This window comes from Crotalus tigris, unplaced genomic scaffold (assembly GCF_016545835.1).
Source record: "Crotalus tigris isolate CLP2741 ecotype Arizona unplaced genomic scaffold, ASM1654583v1 scf7180000017601.7605149639:7615979, whole genome shotgun sequence".
In the NCBI taxonomy this organism is placed as follows: Eukaryota; Metazoa; Chordata; class Lepidosauria; order Squamata; family Viperidae; genus Crotalus; species Crotalus tigris.
This window is the reverse complement of record NW_024096505.1, coordinates 4031923-4050320: the sequence shown is the minus strand read 5'-3', so window position 1 is coordinate 4050320 and position 18398 is coordinate 4031923. Positions and strand designations below refer to the sequence as shown.

Genomic DNA, 18398 nt, shown 5'->3' with positions numbered 1-18398 from the left:
AAAAGAGGCTCCACAAAATCTACTGTGGAAGGGCTTTTTCATAGGTGTTTTCTCTTCAAGTTCAAGCATCACCAACTTCACAGACCCCTTTCAGGTTTTTTTTAAAGAAATGCTTTCTTTTAATGTATAACTGAAACATATAGTGAGCCCCCGCCCGAAGTATGCAGAAATCATAACTTAATTTTAATCTCCAGTTTGAGATAGGTTCTTAACCATCTAAGTTCATTTTTAGAAGGAATGATAATCTTTCTGCTTCTCCTTCCCTAGTTGATGATGATAAAGACAGAAGCTAGAGCAAAGGCCATTTTAATTGGTCTACAAAGGCTTTGCCGATAAGAATGCCTTGTTTACTGTAGTAAACTAAAGGGGATAATAGAATGATACTCTTATCTTTGCTGAGGGGTATGCTCAAATTACAATATTATAGGAAAATAAATGTATGCATTAAAACATGTTTCTCAAGAAGATTTGAACTGCAGACAGTCCTAGGACTTGTTTTTGCTAAGTGAATAAAAAATCTCAGTTCTTGTTTTCAGAAGGGATTTATTCTGATTTCAGAGTTGTCCAGCCAATAATGTATATTTTTTTTAAAAGGATTTATAATAAATAGACCAAAATAAGACATCTTTCTGGAACTCCCTTACCTTTTAAAATACTCATCAGTTATTAGCAATGTGATCTTGGGTGCTCCTGCCTCTTCTGAATCTCATAACTAGGAGTTTCATTCTATGTATTAATGAAGTCTGAACTGCAACATTTGAGCAATTATCTTACTAGAAAATGAACTAAGTCAGTTATTTGATAATCTGGATATTCTTTGCATTGCCTTTTCCCCCTGGGGATACTGGAATATAAATTGATTACTTCGAGTCCCTTGGTCAATGCTCAGTTTTCCTTATCTGCTTACAAAAACATTAAGCATTTTAAGAGCATAATCTTTTGTGAATTTAAGCAGTTCTGCCAGTACTTCATTAAGTTTTGCAGTTTTGTTATTAATAAAATTTCCTAGAATTAATTTAATGCCACTTTTTAGAATGTCTAATTCTAATCCAGTGACCAATCTTTGTATGTATCTTCAGTTTGGGGATCATTTTTATGCAGTCCTTCTACCATGCTGTCTCTTTATACATTTTTTTCTTAGATGATATTTACTTTATTTTGTTTTTATTATGTAATTTATTTTTCATGCTTCTGTAATTTTCTTAAATAAATATTTGATGTTTCCCATTTAGTGTCTTCCTTAACTTCTTTGAATCACTTATTTAGATGTTTTACTCTAGAATTTAGTATTGAGTTAGGCACGTTCTTCTCTGTCTCTGTTGCTGTATCTTTTCTGTCTTTCTTCTCCTATTACCAACATGTCAGTAGACAGCCATTTTGCCTTCATTTGCTTTTTGCCTCTGGAAATGGGTTTTTTTTTGCATTTTCTTTAATGATGTCCAAATTTTACTCCAGGCTTCTCTGAATACTCTGTTTATTGAATTAATTCCATTGAAGCTGTCCTTTATTTTCACTGCCCAATCATGTGAGATGTTACTGAAATGATGTTTTTTTGTCTGCGTATTTTATTTGTAATTTTTGCAAGGTTAGTTACTGAGAATACACATACATATAAACACACTTTGATTTCAGTATTGTACATCTATCAACATCCATAAATATTTTTTTCAAGATTGTTAGAAGAAGGTGTTTACTATAAACAGTGAATTTCTTGGCAGACTTCTATATTTGTCTGTCTTATTCTTTGTTTTGCACATTAGAGCTAAATTTCCCTTTTATTTTAGGTGTTATTTATAGATTCCAGTTTTCTAGTATGATATGTATATGCATATCTATATATCTATATCTACATATTATATCTAATTATACGATATATATAGTTATATGTATATCATATAAAAGCACACCAAAAACCTGAACTAAAAAAAAAATCGAGCTATGAAAGATCAACCAAATGTACATTTGGCTAAGTTTATTTTATGAACATATACATTACATTATTACAGTATATATTTATATGGTATCTATTCTAGGTAGCCTGCAGCATGTATATATTAAAATCAACAATAAATATTGATTTCTTAAATTAAACTATTAATCCCTGAATGACCTAAGGAAGAAGTCTAAAAAATAACTTTGGGAATTCCAAATGCAGGAGGAGAACTGAGAATGTTCTTGTCCATTCGGCCTGATCTCTCTGGAAATGGGCATCTGCAGCATTGACTTCCAACTATGTCGTGTTGGCTGGGCAGATTATATTGAAGAAGATGGCCCTGAAGATAACAAGGGCCCAAGACATAAAACCTTTATGCAGTATTGCCAGGATCTGAAATTAGACATAAACATGTAACTGTAACTGGAATCCAGTGGAGCTTCACAGAATTTTTTTCTGTTGAACCAGTGATGCTGGTGAGCAAGTGGATAGCTTGTCCCAATTTTAGCTTCAAGTTATCACAGTGCAGCATTTGAGAAGATGGGGTGCTTTTTTACTTTTGTATTCCATGAGCTGATGTCTCCACCGTGCTACATTGATAGCTGCCATTAGTAAGCTTGATGTTAGATAGGAAAAATAAGTACACATCACTGCATGGAGGACATTAATCTGGAATCAAAATTCCAGATAGTGCTGATTGTAACAAATGCAATAATAATTGTAAATATCTTTACTTATAACTGTGCTACCTCAACCCCATACACCAATTCTTCATATCAGGGATAAACATACGTATTTAAGTGTTTCTTTTAAGGCATCTTTTTTTTTACCCTTATAGATTTTTCTTTATCTTGTAACTGGTTATGAATGTTCTAATTGCCAAATTGGATCCAGAACCTATTATCCAGATTTCTCGTGTAGAGGACAAATCAATCATATACAGATCAAACCCCATCAATCCTTGGGGAATTTTACAGTTCCTATAACCCATATGAAGCCCTTCTTTCTGCTCAAATAACTTATTCCATCTGTGTCTTTTTCCAAAGTAATTTCTTCCTTTGTTTAAATAATCAATTTTAAATATTCAGAATATTCTCTTACTTTTTTCATTATTATACATTAAAATTGATTTGTCACAGATACACTGTAGAATCTTGAAACAGTAGTGTAGAAAACCCTGGCTTGTGTTTGTTGTACCATTTTAAAGAATGGTTTACATTGTCAACCTCTTGCTCTTACAAAGACTAAATCCAGTCCCCAACCCTTTTCAGAGGATGGATGAGGAACATGTGTGAATGGTATCAATATTTCTGAGTCTGACAAAGCAAGTGGTGTGGCAGGGGAGGGAGTCACAATATGCTTATGTCTTTATAAATTTAAGGCAGCTGCTTATTTTGGCACAATCAGTATATTTCACCATAAAAACAGCAGTGCTCCAGACCGCCAGGTTCCTATGGATGCATACTAATGATATTATTCATGTCTCTTTGCTGATACAGTCCTGGAAAGAAATGATGTTTTCCTGGCATTTGTTTTCTTTGCATAGATTTTTCTTACCTCCCTGAATCCTTGGTACTACATACAGTAAATTATTATTATTATTACCAGTCTAAATAGCATGCAGTTGGGAAACCAGCATGGAAGTAGTCCTCACCTTAGGGTCACTAGTGACCGCTTGAAGTTACAAAGATGCTTTAAAAAGGAACTTATAGTCAATCCTCGCACTTAAGACTGTTGCAGTATCCCCATGGTCATGTGATCAAAATTCTGGTGCTTGGTAACTGGCATGTATTTACGACGGTTGCAGCATCCCGGGGTCATCTGATTGCCACTGGCGATCTTCCCAACTGGCTTCTGACAAGCAAAGTCAATGGGGAAGCTGGATTTTCTAAGTTCATGCTTATGAAAGATGAAACCATGTGATTTGCAGCAAAAAAAGATTATAAAATGAGACGTGACTGACATACCAAATGCTTCACTTAGCAATGGAAATTTTGGTCCCAGTTATGGTCATATATTGAGAACCACCTGTGTGTTGTAGGAGTTGTTGTCGTATACATCAGTTGTCTTAAACATACAGAAGGGCACCAGTTTGGGGAAGGCTGTTAAATTCTATTTATTTTGATTAGCTTCCAAAGTTTGCCCTTATTGATCATGCTTGTAATATATCCTTTCTCAATTTATTTTTCTCCTTGTTAAGCCTTAAGGCTGAAAAACAGCATAGTGTATAAACAGAAAGCAATTTAATACAGAATTAATGAGAGAGGAAATGCATTACTGACTAGTTTCCCAATTAGATGATTTTGAGCAATATGTGCTTCCCATTTTGCTTTATACTGATATATTTCTGGAAAACCTCTCAAAACCCAAAGTGCGTAACATTTACTGGAACCATTAGGTGAGGCAAAATATGACTTTTTTTCCCCTCTGTACTTTTTTCCAAAGTTTAATTCTGATGTCTTGTAAATAACAAAGGAAATGCCAGACCCGAGAAATGAGCTGGAAACAATAGTGCCAGTAATCAGCTGAAAGCCACTGGTATCTCAGCATATCAGCTGCTCTACATGATTATAATAAGATTACTTCATTACTCCATGATTTTCAATATGACTTGTTTCAGAATCAACTTACCCTTCTTTAAAGGAAAAAGATACTCACTATTCATTATTATTCTGTCTTTCTCAAGAGAAATGTTAAGAATTATTTTAAGCATTTTTCCCTGTTTATTTGGACAATAAAATCCTTGAAAGGACTTTGATCAAATTTCTTCAAAGATTAACAGATATCCTCTAAAAGTACATCAGTTTATTCTGAAGCAGGTATTTGCTAAACTCATAGAAGGGTGTTGAATTTTAAAGGCATTATATCGTTTCCTGGTCTTTGCAGTAGGTTTCCTTAAGACATACTGCTGACATCACAAAGTCTCCTCTCAAATTCCTCCCCTCCCACTGATTTCCTCATTCAGGTAATTCTAAATCTGATTCTTACCAACTTGTTTTTGACTGACAGTGAATGCAAAGAGAGTTAGGGTGGGTAAAGGAGAAAAAGGAGGGCTTTCTAAAGTCTTCATACATACTTTACCTGAAGGATAGATCCACTTTGAATGAAGGACTGTAGGATTGTCATGAAAGTAAAATCATGAAAGGAATTTGAACCTTGCTCTTTTACAGGTAAGAGATCATTATGAAGAGAAATGCAAAATTCTTTAGTGATAGTGAAAACAATTTGCATAGAAATGCAAAACTGTTATATTAAGACTGGCTTTAACAAAGGATTTTTAAAAAATCTTTTGAAGTTTACATAAACAATCCTGGAAAGGAAAGCCTGCTGAGTGCTGATGAGGTTCAGGTTATGAAAGAATAGTAAAGATATGTAGAGGGTTTTTTTTTTTAAAAAAACTAACATATTCCTTAATGATAACATGTTACTGATCATGGAGATGTCTCTGGAAAGTGGTGCCAAATACAAAAATGTAATGTGACACTGAAGTGTGAAGAGATATCTCATTTTTTCATGTGCACTTATTTTATTTTCTTAAATAAGCTTTAATGGGTGAATTTCTTAACTTGATCAGAAACATTATTCCTTAGATGAATAAAGAAAATTTCTGCAAGATTTCTGTGCTAACTCTAACGAGGACAAAATTTTACATGGAAAATGTGGGTATCTTAATTTCATGCTTATGAAAGATGAAATCTAACTTGTAAATGCCCTTTATGCATTTCAACTTTTTAAAACGTTTGAGTTATTTATTGTGTAAAACCTATGCTTAAACCAATTTAGAGGCAAATTAGTATTTTTCATTTTATTCTAGATTAAGAATGTAAAATATTGAATATGAGACATGGATTTACATCCCCTTTTAAAATATATATCATATTTAACTATTATTAATTATCTTTTTTCCATTCCATTGGGATTAACTTTTGACTTAATTTCAAATGAGTTGGTGATTTGAGCCATCTACTGTAACAAACTGGGGAAATAACATTTGAGAATACTGCGTATTCCTGTAAGCGTTTCCAAACCATGTGACCTCAGATTATCACATGGCTGCTCTGGTCACAGCACTTCTGGAAGCACAGATGATGTCATGACATCCCAGTCGTGCACATTGTGAGTTAATTCTATCCATTCACCATGTATTGATGTGCCTTGAAAATTTTAAGAACCATTACATATTGTAGAGGACAATATAAGTATTTTGGTCTCAGAATTCTTAAGTTAGCCATTTATGAGGCAAAGGGTAAGCAATGACTTTTTGTTTATTTGCCACATTTTGAAAATATCCATTCACTTAATAGGATAGCACATTATGAAAAAAATGTAGTCCAGGTCTCCCTGATGTGTTAACATTCTACAGGCATATAACATTTCTTTTTGGGAAGCATCCAAGATAATCCTAACAGCAACATTGCATTTTGAAGTTCTAAAAGTCCAGAGTTCTACAACTTAAATTTTTAATTCTAATTCTGCATACTCATTTTATTCTCTACCTTTCAGGCAAGGCATCTTGTAGCATTATTGAACAAATAATGCTCTCTCTCTCTCTCTCTCTCTCTCTCTCTCTCTCTCTCTCTCTCTCTCTCCCCCCCCCCCCGTGCATGTGAATCTGCCAAGCTGCTCATATCCCTTAGTTTTTCCAAACACAGGATCTCCAAGTGTTGTTGAAGTCTCATCCATTCCATCCCTCCAGTGGATTGTAGCTAACCAATGATAAAAGAGCATGATTTGTAATTCAAATCATTTACAATATTGGTTTAATGTTTATTGGTAACCAAAATGCAGCCCAAAGCAGACCAATAGAACAATGCATCAGTGTTTGTCTTGGAATAACCTAGAAAGAGATAAGAAACTCATATTTGAAGCCTGTACAGATTTTAAATTTTGGCCTAGATGTACCCAGAAATGTCCAAGGTTCATGCTGTACAGTCAAGCTTGGTTCAGACAGGTTCAAACAGACGTTTTAAAGTTGTTCAAGCAAAGAAACTAGGCAATGTAACAATCATCAACCAAGAGCGGCAGCAAACTTTTTTTTCTTTGCCTGATTTTACAGATAATACACTTTCTTCAATTTTACTGCCTCAGTTGAGTGATGTTTAGCTAATGCAGATAGTCAGTAGCCTCTGGTTATTAGCCGAAAACTAAATCATGAATCAGACTCTGCCAAGGTACTGAGACATAAACAACAGAAATTTAACTATTTTACAAATTCTCAAACATTTTTTCAAAGCACATTTCTTTAAAAATTCAGACAATTAAAAACATCTTGGGATCATTTATATATATATGTGTTACAGGCATGGGTATGTATATGTATAGGTGTATGTGTATGTATGTGTCACACACGGAGAGAGTGACAAAATATGCATTATAGGCATTTTTGCATGATGAAAAACTTACTGTAAAATGAATTCTCCAATCTCATGGAATCCATTATATGTTAAAACTGGTTAACTGTTATTTCATTCTTCTGTTCTTAATCTACTGGAAAGAAAATGTATTAATGAGTGAAGTATTTGAGTCTCAAGCAGAACCTTTCCATTTCTGTGGGAAACTGCAAGTGATTATGGGAAAGGGGAATAAATAATAGATATTTTCCAGCTCACCCAAAGAGCAAGTGGTGCTACAACATATTTTACCTATTTATTTATCTATATTTAAGATTTATAAAGCCACCCAACTCAAACAGTATGACTCTGTATGTTTGGGTTGGGATAATTATTTCTTAAACCAGGAATATTTTTTCTTTTCTTTTCTATGTTAAAGAGCACATTTGGTTTGCAGTCATGTCTCAGTGGCAGTTGCAGGTGGCACTAGACGCAGAAGTGAATGGAAACATTAATTCTTCTTTCTCACTTTTTGCTACTTCTCTCTTTGTTCTTCTTTTTTCTTGCTTTTATCTTTCCATCTCCAGAAAACATTGGAGAAAGAGAAGCCCATTCTGTGAGAAAGCTAAATGGATTTCTTGCATAGGCTTGTAAAGTTAAGTATGGGCAGCATGAAACAAGTCTGAGAGCTTCAGTTTATTCTCTTCCCTTCAAAGCACCATTGTGATTTATGACAACATTACCTGCCTTACTCTACTATAAGATGAATCAGTTTGTAAGAAAAGTGGTTGGTAGCACATCCTCTGAAACAGCTCACTATTCTAGGGTCCTCCCTGACGTCTATATGGTCCTAGGTACTGTAATTAAGACTTCCTTCCTTCCTTCCTTCCTTCCTTCCTTCCTTCCTTCCTTCCTTCCTTCCTTCCTTCCTTCCTTCCTTCCTTCCTTCTCCCTAATCTGTGTAGAAACATGATATAAGTCATCAGAATCAATGCAATTAAATTTAAAATCTATACATTCCAGAAATAAAGTCACCTTGCTGATATATATGTATTTAGGTTCTCTGCATGTGATTGGAACTCTGAAAGTAGGGTGACCAGTCACAGGATAGAATAAAGTGGACATTGATCCATTTAGCTTGATACAATTCAATAGTTAACCTAGGTTTCTCTACTACGTGTATTCACATTTTTATGTATCATAAAAATAATGAAATTGACTCTAATATATTTATCAGATCTGGGGCAAATTTAATGACCTGTATATTGAGATGATGTTTGGGCAGTCTAAACGTAGATGCTATTGGTTTTAGTGGAAAATACTTAAATGCTAATTTACTGAGAAATCTGAAATAAAGTTAGCTTTTTATTTTAAGGCATCAAGCGTTTCCATAGCTAGAGGCAATTAAATGGCATAAAATCATACACAAGTAAATCTTCCTTTGGAAAAAGTTGGTGAATGAGTTTTGCTTAGAACATTATTGATTGCCATATTTGGGGTCAGGGAGGAATTTTCCACCACGTCAAAGTAGCTAATGACTTGGAGGATGGTGGTTGTGATGTTCCAGGATTAGTTCTGGTTTTGGTTTGTCTTTGTTTTTTGCTTACTTGCTTAAGTCGTTTTGCATTCCCACTATGCAGGATACTACTGTCTACAGTTTATTGTTTGGATTTGACGTGGCAAATACATAGATATGTCATGTGAAAAGGAAGGACAACTTTTCAGATTGTTGGATTATTTGCAATTGACTAGTTTGCCCATAACTGCTATAAATGACATCTTATAAGGAAAAGGAAAAATGCACTTTTTCAAATTTTCTTTTCTTATACAAGATATATGAACCTTGTATTTCTTTGGTCACTTCCTATGTAATACTAGTATCTTTAACTTGTTATTTGGGTATTCTATTTTCCTACCACGTAGAAGAAAGAAGGAAAACAGCAGTCAGCTGCACAGATTTAGCAGCAAAGACCTACAGAAGAAAGGCTGATATATTTCTCTCACTGAACTTAAGGCATTTGGGTGATCAGGATTCTACATCATTCCAAGCTTCATCATTCATTTTTATAGCAGACTGTCTCATGCAGAGCCTCAGTCAAATCATATGAAGGGATACAGAAACTTCTTATTGATAATATGACAGGAGGTGGGGGCAGCACACTTTTTTCTCTCTCATGTGACTGGAATTCACTGGAGTAAGGGAAACTGGAGACTAATATTTTTCATATCATTAAAATGTTTGATACATACAAAAGAAGATTAGCTGTTAAAGTCTTAGTCCAGGTTTGCACTTAAACTGGAAAGATATCCAAGGGAAAAAGCAAATAAATTGATTCCAGATCACTTATTATTGAAAGATCATATGTGATGTGTAAATAAAGACTGTACTGTGTTAGGCATGAAAAACCAGGTCCACAGATGAAGTTTCAATTAATTTATTGCTAAAAGCCTACAGTATGCACAGAAATCTTAACTAAAAGTTGGTACCTGCTTACAATTAGATAAGGGTCAACAACACACAAGGAGGGTGAACTTAGTTCTCTTGTGGCTTTGTAGGGCAGCGGTCCCTAACCTTTTGGGGGGGACTGATTTTGTGGAGAGGGGACCGGAGGGGGCGTGGTTTCATGTGTTGCCTGCATCCTGCAGATGGGGCTTTGCTTGTTTGCACGGCCCAGTTTCTGGCATGCCACAGACTGGAATTGGGGACCGTGCTGTAGGGATTCTAGGCTGATCTCCCTTTTCACTACTCTCCCAGGTTCAGCCATCTCTTCCCCTACAATTGTGATTACCCAATTCATCGTACAAGTGCCTTACATCTAGATTTAGCAATCATTTGTAAAGTATAAATGGCCATTCATACTGTGCTGATTTTCTAGTCAGGACAAAAACATTGTACTATTAGTGTTCAGGGGTGGATTATGCTAATTTTTCACCTGACATCATCAGCCAGTTACATATTACAAATATAGTTACAGGCCAGCATTTGTTGTTTTGTTGCAATAGATGATTTATAAAATGCCATTGTAGTTTCCCACTTTCTTTGATGTAAAATCAATGAAACAAGGTGATTAGCTGTTCCTATGGTTAATTACAAACATCTTGTTCTACTAAAAGGGGAAATCCTTTTGTCGACAGTGAGCTGGGCTATATTATTGACTGCAAACATTTCAAGACTCAGTCTGATGTTCTGAAGACTGTTGAACTTTTGAGCAGAGACTGATATAAAAGAAAACTAATAAAGATAAGATAGTATAGAATGTAAATAAACAAACCTCATGCCACGTCATTTTGCTGATTATAATACAGTTGTTTTTATTTTGAGTTCCTTTGAAATGTAGCATTGCAAATCTTTCCCTCATAAAGGAGAACTGGTTAAAACCTGTTATATAATTAAAGTTTGCTGGAGCACTCTGGTGATTCTTTCCAATGGATTTCATGGGTAGGATTAAATTCAGTGTTTTGCAATGGCTATTTAAGCCAGCTAGAATTTTATCAAAATTTAGGTCATGGTGAAATAGCTAAAATTAGACTTACATTTTTTTCAGTATCTGCTAGGCATAATTTAAAATTAAATTCTTAGCTGGCTGTATTTTGAATAATTTGCAATTATCCCTCAGATCAAGGATGGGCAGCACTAGATGTTCTACCTTGCCAGGGGATTGCATAGAACATGTCTAGTGACAATTTGGTAGCACTGGGGGATGGGATATTTCAATTTTTTTTGTTCTTTTTGATGAACTTAAGTGTCAAGATTGACACTGAAAATACCACCATCATTAAGAAGTAATTAGCCCAGAATATAAGAAATGCAGTAGTTATTTTAAGTCTTATTTTAAGGCTCAATTTGGATCTGAATGCTTTAATGGAATCCTGAGAATGTAAATAGTTTACCCCTGCCTTATATAAATTTCAGTTACTCAGCAAAGAATCTAAGCTGCCTATAAATGTATAAACTTTCTGGATGAATAAACTGAGAAATCAAGCTTACTTATCCTTTGCTCCAGATGCTTTATGTGATAGCATGTGTTGTTCTGGATGAAGGAGTACAACCTGATTTTGAAGCGATTGATCATTGTGTGGTACAAAGATTGTTGAAATTTCTCACCAATATTTGTGGGCCAAAAATTGGGTGGATCATTTTCCAGATTTTCTCCAAAAGAAAGAGAAATCCCCAACTTGATAACAGAAATCCTTTTTTTTAACAATGACAATGACAGGACAGTCAATGTGAGACATACTCTCATAATGCTTTCACATGGAATTTAAGGGAATCATGGAAAGTCAGAAAACTGCGTACTGCTGAAAAGATTATTGTAGAACAAAAGGTAGAATGTTTATTCACATATTTTGGTGATTTTGTAAGTAAATAAATGTAAGAACACTATGGTAATACTTATGGTATATTGTAAGCCACCTAGAGTCGCCTTGCAGCAAGATGGGCAGCAAACAAATTTAATAAATAAATAAAATAAATAAAATGGTCCATTCATTCCATTTTCTCCAAAATTATCTTCTTCTTTGAAAAAATTTGTAAAACAAACTCTCTCTCCTCAGATTGAATGAGAATTGATAGGAGGGAAAAGTAGGAGAATTTCTCTCCCCAGCATTACCAGATGTATATACCAAGGCAATAGAAGTTCATATCTATTTACTCAACTTACATAAATATTGTATTGAAACTTTCTTTCCAGTACATGTGAATGAGTCATACAATATGTTTTTTTTACTTACAAATTCTTTGTCTTCCAGCAATAACCTGCTTGAGTAGAGCTATTTGGAATAGAATATTTGATACCTCTTTGCTTCTTTGTAATTTTTCTTGATTTAGATATTCACATCTTTTGACATGGTCCATAGAAGGAAAAACAGGAGGTCTGATCTATAGAATCTTGTAGCTTTACATCAGCTGGTCCTTTCATACTTTGTATATTTCCATAATACTTTTGTATTAATGTCAGCTCAACAGTATCCAGCCATGTAAAGGTCTCAATAATGTGTCACCAAAATTATACCTATTTATTTACTTATAAACTATTAGCTGCTTGTCAGCAAAAATGTTTATAATGCAATAAAAAAGGGGGAAACATTCTGCTTTCAGGCTCCAGTTGAACAGAGACAATATAATAGAGTGAGGAAGGATGCAGAAGTTGGACATGCTTATTACAACCAGCTAACCTGGAAACTGGTCACATGAATTGAGGAAAGCCTAAGAAAGTGGATATCCCAACTTAGCTGACCTTATAAATACTCTGAGTTACTGCACCCTTAAGTCCAGCCTCAAGTTCTTGTCCTTTGGTTGATGTCATAGAGATTGGTCAATCTTGAGACACACATACACACAGAAGACAACTCAGCACACAAACACATATTACTTGTTTCTATCTCTCCAAGCAATATACTGCAGGGTTATTGCCTTCCTGCCCTCAAGAAGAAACTAGTTACTGTACTTGGTCCACAATCTGCTAATTAGATGATGGCATAAGGAGAGCTTTTACCAGTATCTTGATGCCAGCTGATATGCTGATCATACTCTCCGTAGTAAAGAGCTGCATGTTATCTCCAGGGAGCACCCATGTTTTACTTGTGATATTTGAAAAGGACAGGCTAGGGCAGGAGTCCCCAACTCCTAGCCTGTCCTCAGCATGCCAGCAAGTGGGCCACACAAATAAGCAAAGCTCCATCCTCGGGATACAGGCATTATTCAAAACCATACCCCCTCTGGTCCATGGAAAAAACTTTTCTCCAAGGCACTGGTCTGTGGTGCCCAAAAGGTTGGGGACCTCTGGGCTAGGGCACTGTTGGAAATTCTTATTCTGCTTTATTATTGCCTATTTCCATGACATATATATGCTTATGTTTGGTTTCATTTTTCAAAAATGAGAAAAACATATAGGACAGGATGCATGCAAATAATTCACATTTGCACCCAATTCTGTGCAATGCATACAATGCATACATATAAAGTAAAAAATGGAGATTATTTTCTTCTGGACTTGGATATACACATTAGATTTTAATTTTATTTAACAATCCTTGGGTGCCATTGCCTCAGTTTTTTCTGGGTGGCCAATAACAGATGAAGAACATATAGAAAATCAATCATCCATCCATTATGAATCAATACAGGTCTGATAGATGTCAACAACAATCCAAATTCAATTATTCACTCATAATTTAGATCCTTGGTGTCAGTAGCAATTGGTAGTCATTCCTTGAGACATCTTTACAATGGGGAAAGGTATAGTCTTTGGAAAATATGGAGCATGAGCTAGTTCACCTCAAGCTGTATAACACCCTCCTTTAACTCGTATCCTTCAGGTATAAGGAAAGGATAATGAAGCTCTGTATTTTCCCCTAATAATCTGAAATGATTGACTTGCTTTTTTTTTCTTTTCTTTTTCTTTTCATTAAGGAAAGATTGTGCAGCTGCACAAGAAAGCTCTAATTTCATTACAAAGCACTCTGTAGTTTCGCCTTTTGAACTTTGGTGTCTTCTACCACCCTTCTAAAACATCAACAAAAGCAAGGGTATTATTGACATACATACAAAGATCCATGTCAATTCATTCTCCACCTATTTTAAAGTTATTTCAGAGGCATTTTGGAATCCATACTGAGTTTCAAATAACGTTTGACTTTCCTATAACAAATCTTACCACAAATAGCAGGTAAACTGGCTCTTTCATGCATCCAATTTCAGACAACAGGTATAACCAAATCCCCCTAGATGCCTTTCTCTCCTCTCTCCAAGAATGTGCAGCAATGGAAAATAAGAGGGGAGAGCTTTTTCCATTCACTGCATGGAAAGCAAGAACACTTGGCCTTTACACCAATCATGTCCTGGAATTGGGTGGGTCTCGGAAAAAGCAAAAACTTCAGTAGAAAACATATATGGGTTGCGTGTGAAAAAGTATTTTAAACCATAAATTGACCACATGCATTGAACTGAAAAAAGTAATGACAGTAATCCAAAATCGAATTGTGAAGTATTGCTGGCATGCAGGACTGGAGGTGACAATGAGCTTCACCCTTAGGAAAGCAAAACTAACATTTTAGTAGCTGAATAGTTCCCCTGATATACACCCCCCCAAAAAAAATTGATGGGTTAAAAAGAGGGTGAGGTAGGCCAAATTTAGAACTGGACACATAACTATTGTTAGAAAAAAATTCAAAAATGCGGATGAAAATTCAGAGTTAAAGATCTTAAACTCCTTTTGTCTCAAAAATGCATTCCTAAATACAATTTTGTAAAAATATATTAACATGCTTTTTTAAAAAAAGTTAATGAAGCAGTGGAAAAAGTAAAACTAAGTTCTTAGGATGTAGTTCAAAAACCAGGATAATGTTCCCAGAAGTTTGGTGCAAGAGATCCATCTTCAGGAAGAAAAAATATAGGACATTTTGCAAAGTAGACTGAAAAGTTATATTTATGTAAATACACTTTTTTTCTTACAAAGCAAATACCAGGAGTATGCAGCAAGTAGAATGTGGCAAATATGGTTCAGAATTAGCATCCCTTTCTGTAGCATGCCTTTTTTAAGCCATTTTTTTTACATCTGGGTGAAAATATTAAACTACAGTCTATATAGGCACCACCTCAAATACAGAGTGCATATATTTGTAACTTTAGCTTCTTTCATTCTTAAAATATATCTTTACTGTGATAAAATCCATATTTTGAGGAAGAACTGTGGTTTAAATATATCAGACATTATTTTCACAGCGTGAATGCATCTTACATTTTGATATGAGGGGTCTCATAAGAAAGGATTTGCTTGTGATTTAGTCTCTGTTTTTAGCACATCATTTAAACTAACCCTAGAGGTGATATTATCTGTATAATTGGATGATTGTCCCAGGGAAGATGAATTAAACTGCTTTTATCTCCTAAAGAAATTAGCATTTCTTTAAGTATTATCACTATTTTACTATTCCTTTTAATATGAAACTCTGTTCAACATTTAGGAAATAAGATATTGTAGGAACATTTTAAAAAATTATGCCTTTTGCTTACAGTATCACAAGTTATTCCTGCTCCTCTTTGTCAGTTAAGGTCTCTGTAATGGAGCAGAAGTTTGGCTTTGTGGAGAAATAAGGACTGGGGCAGTGCAACCTTCCTTGTCCTTCTTAACTTCTCAGAAATTTTCAATATCATCAACCATGATGTTAACTTTCAATATCAACCACCAGCCAACCAAACTTTCTTTGAAGAATTTGAGCAGGGGACAGGGAGTGATAATGTTGCAGTGTTTTTTTGGGCAGAAAATTCTACTTTATGGAGTGCCTTGGGGATCCCTTCTCTCTGCACTTATTTTTAATATTTGTACCAAACTGCTAGAAGTGACCATTCATTGGCACAGGGTTCAATAACATCAATATTTTGATGATACTGAGTTATTCATGCTAAATAATATGAAAATGCTGACGCGATGCCTAGAGGCTGTCAGGCTCAGCACGGAGAGGAAGAGACTATGAGTTTGGTTTGTGGACCTTGATACCATTTTGGTTCTGAATAGGTTCTTCTCCATAGTCCAGAGGTGGTTCAAAATTTGAGCTTTTGCTAGACTTACATATCTTGCACAACAAGGGCTTTTGCACAACTACATTTTATGTACTAACTGTGACTAGGAGGCCTTGCTTATTGTAATGCATTCTTCATGGATCTGCTCTTGGAAGCTACAGCTAGTAAAAAATGTAGCAGCCCAGGCAGCGATGCCTTTGTTGTAATACATAGTTGACCTCACTCTTCTGAGCTTCATTAGATGTGAGTCAGCTTCTGGATACAATCCAACTTGCTGGTTGTCACCTTTAAGGTCTCATAGCCTTCAGACCTGCTTATCTCAGGTCTTCTTCTCCTGTATTTCATATGTCCATCAAACTAGATCAATAGGTTCAATTTCCTCTAGGCCCCATGTTTACAACCTGTCACCTGATATGGCCTTGGAAGCAAACATTTTCAGCAATTATCCCCTGTCTTTGGAACTTCTCTCTTTGTCCTTTCTTGTATTTAGGGATGCTATGAAGACCTACCAGTCTCCTCTTGCAAAGAAGACAGCTACACTATGACTGAAAGTGTGTTTTGAAGTGACTTGAATTTGTATTTCTTTGTTTTGCATTTTCTTGACTTTGTTATTTATATATATAAATCAGGGTCTTTGGGGGGAGATGGATGGCACCACAAATAAATTTAAACAAATAAACAATACTTCTGAAATTAAATATTATTGCTTATTTGGGATAATTGCAGTAGTTTGGACTGCATATCAGTCTGGCAATTGCCTGAGTTCTGGTGAATAGACCCAATTGTGCAATTGTGAGAGGTAATTCCTCATTTCAAAGGAGGGCTTTGACACTCATAGCTAAAACTATATACATACATTCATAAGAGTTATGTAGATAATTATGTACATAAGAGTCTTTCCATTCAAAACAATAACTAGTTTTTATTTGCACAAATTCCCTATGGGAATTTCACCATAAGCAGGCTTCTAGAAGAGGTGAATTGTGGTAAGGTTGATATCACTAATTGAAATGATTAATCACTTGCTGTAGCCTATTTCTCTGCACTGCCAAGAGGCCCTTGTTTTTTTTTGATGTCTGCTGGTTCTGATTAAATGGTTATTTAGACAAACTCACGAAGAAGAAAATATCTACCCCAGCTTACTACTTCTTATGGCAATGTTATCTAGGATCATTTGAATGCCAATGTTATGGATCAAGGAGTAAAAGCAGGATATGGATTTTGGCCTCTTTGATGGAAAACTATGTTAGTCTAGATAGTCTCTGTTACCTCAGCTTGGCATAATAACCTTTGTTCTTCTGTTGCCCGTTCTCTCTGTCTTAAGGACAACAAAAAATAGTAAAAGTAGCCACCATTACCATAGGTTGCGTATTCATTTTCTAACTTCCCTTCTGATAAGTAAATGAAAAATATACTATACTTTAGTAACTCTTGAAGCAGTTGGTGAAAATGGGAGTAAGATGGAAAAAACTGAGTTTGCTTTGCCCAAAGTACTTCCTAGTCAATGAGTTGTGGTCATTATGGGCAGGAGCTACAAACTATAGATTGTTCAGGATTCCCATAATGAGACATTGCACAGACATGTATTTTGCTTCAGTGTTAATCATTCATCATCTAACAAAAAGCATTATAATGTGCTTTGAGTACATAATAAATGAAAAGAACACACACACACACACACACACACACACACACACACAATTGTTCCATGTTGGAAAGTGTGCTTGTTTCAAGTATACAATATCAATTCCCTGATGTTTGATGGTGTTTATACTTTTCTGGATATCATCTGACACCCATAGCATGCTTTGGCACAAATTCTACTTTATAAATAATTAAATGGAGGGGCTACAGTCCAGAAAGGCTAATTGTGCTATCTCTCACTGTTATAGTGGTACAATTTAGTTATCAGCATCAGCTTCAACTAAATTCCTATCAAACCTTTGCTAAAACCTGTGGTTGCAAATAAATATTTCAATATAATTTTTATCAAAGGGACTCAATTATTATTAATATTCTTTGCATTTAGATTTTACTACGTCTACTTTCCGTTTCCCAGAGCAGGGATTTGGCACAGAAAACATCATATTCTGGCATTCAACCATTGATTGTCTGATTTAGATCTTAACTCTGCAGATGGTATGCAAAACAAAACAAAATGCTAATGTGATCAGATGATTGGAATTTTCTGTGGACACAGCTACTTACTGTGAAACATTATCCTGCTTGGGTAGTTAGATAAGGATAATCAGCCTTCCCTGAAGTCTGGAAAAAGCAAGCTGCTTAAAATTATTGGGAAATGACAGATGATGTGAACTAAGGAAATTATAAATATGATTAAAAAGTGATACATGTTGTAAGAAGCATGACAATTAAAAAAAGAAATGGATGGTTAGCAAACACAGATAAACTTAATTTACTAATCCTATCAAGATGTAGTGGGACTTCTTTCCATAAACTTTAACAAATTAAGAATTATAGCAGTCCCTACAAATCTGGGGTACAGGGGGTTCAAGATGGATGTACCAAAGAATAAACTGTCCCAATGAGGTTCCTGTTCTCACCTCAGAGTGAGTTTTAGATTAATATGTGTTTTTCATCTGCAATTCCTGCC

General features: G+C 35.1%; 1 protein-coding gene and 1 long non-coding RNA gene across 3 annotated transcripts in view; one reads left to right on the top strand and one right to left on the bottom strand.

Moving 5' to 3' along the window:
• Positions 1–254: 254 nt before the first annotated feature.
• Positions 255–18398, bottom strand: part of LOC120320252 — a 21819-nt gene continuing 3675 nt past the window's right edge. The window contains exons 2-3 of the long non-coding RNA XR_005559935.1: positions 7337–7417; positions 255–2326 (exon numbers count right to left, since the gene is read on the bottom strand). This is a non-coding gene — a long non-coding RNA (uncharacterized LOC120320252). The remainder of the gene's footprint in view (positions 2327–7336; positions 7418–18398) is intronic.
• Positions 4807–18398, top strand: part of KCNJ15 (potassium inwardly rectifying channel subfamily J member 15) — a 25636-nt gene continuing 12044 nt past the window's right edge. The window contains exon 1 of one of the 2 annotated variants that reach the window (XM_039369782.1): positions 4807–4898. The gene's annotated coding sequence lies outside the window, so the exon portion shown is untranslated. The other variant, XM_039369773.1, reaches the window with a different exon arrangement.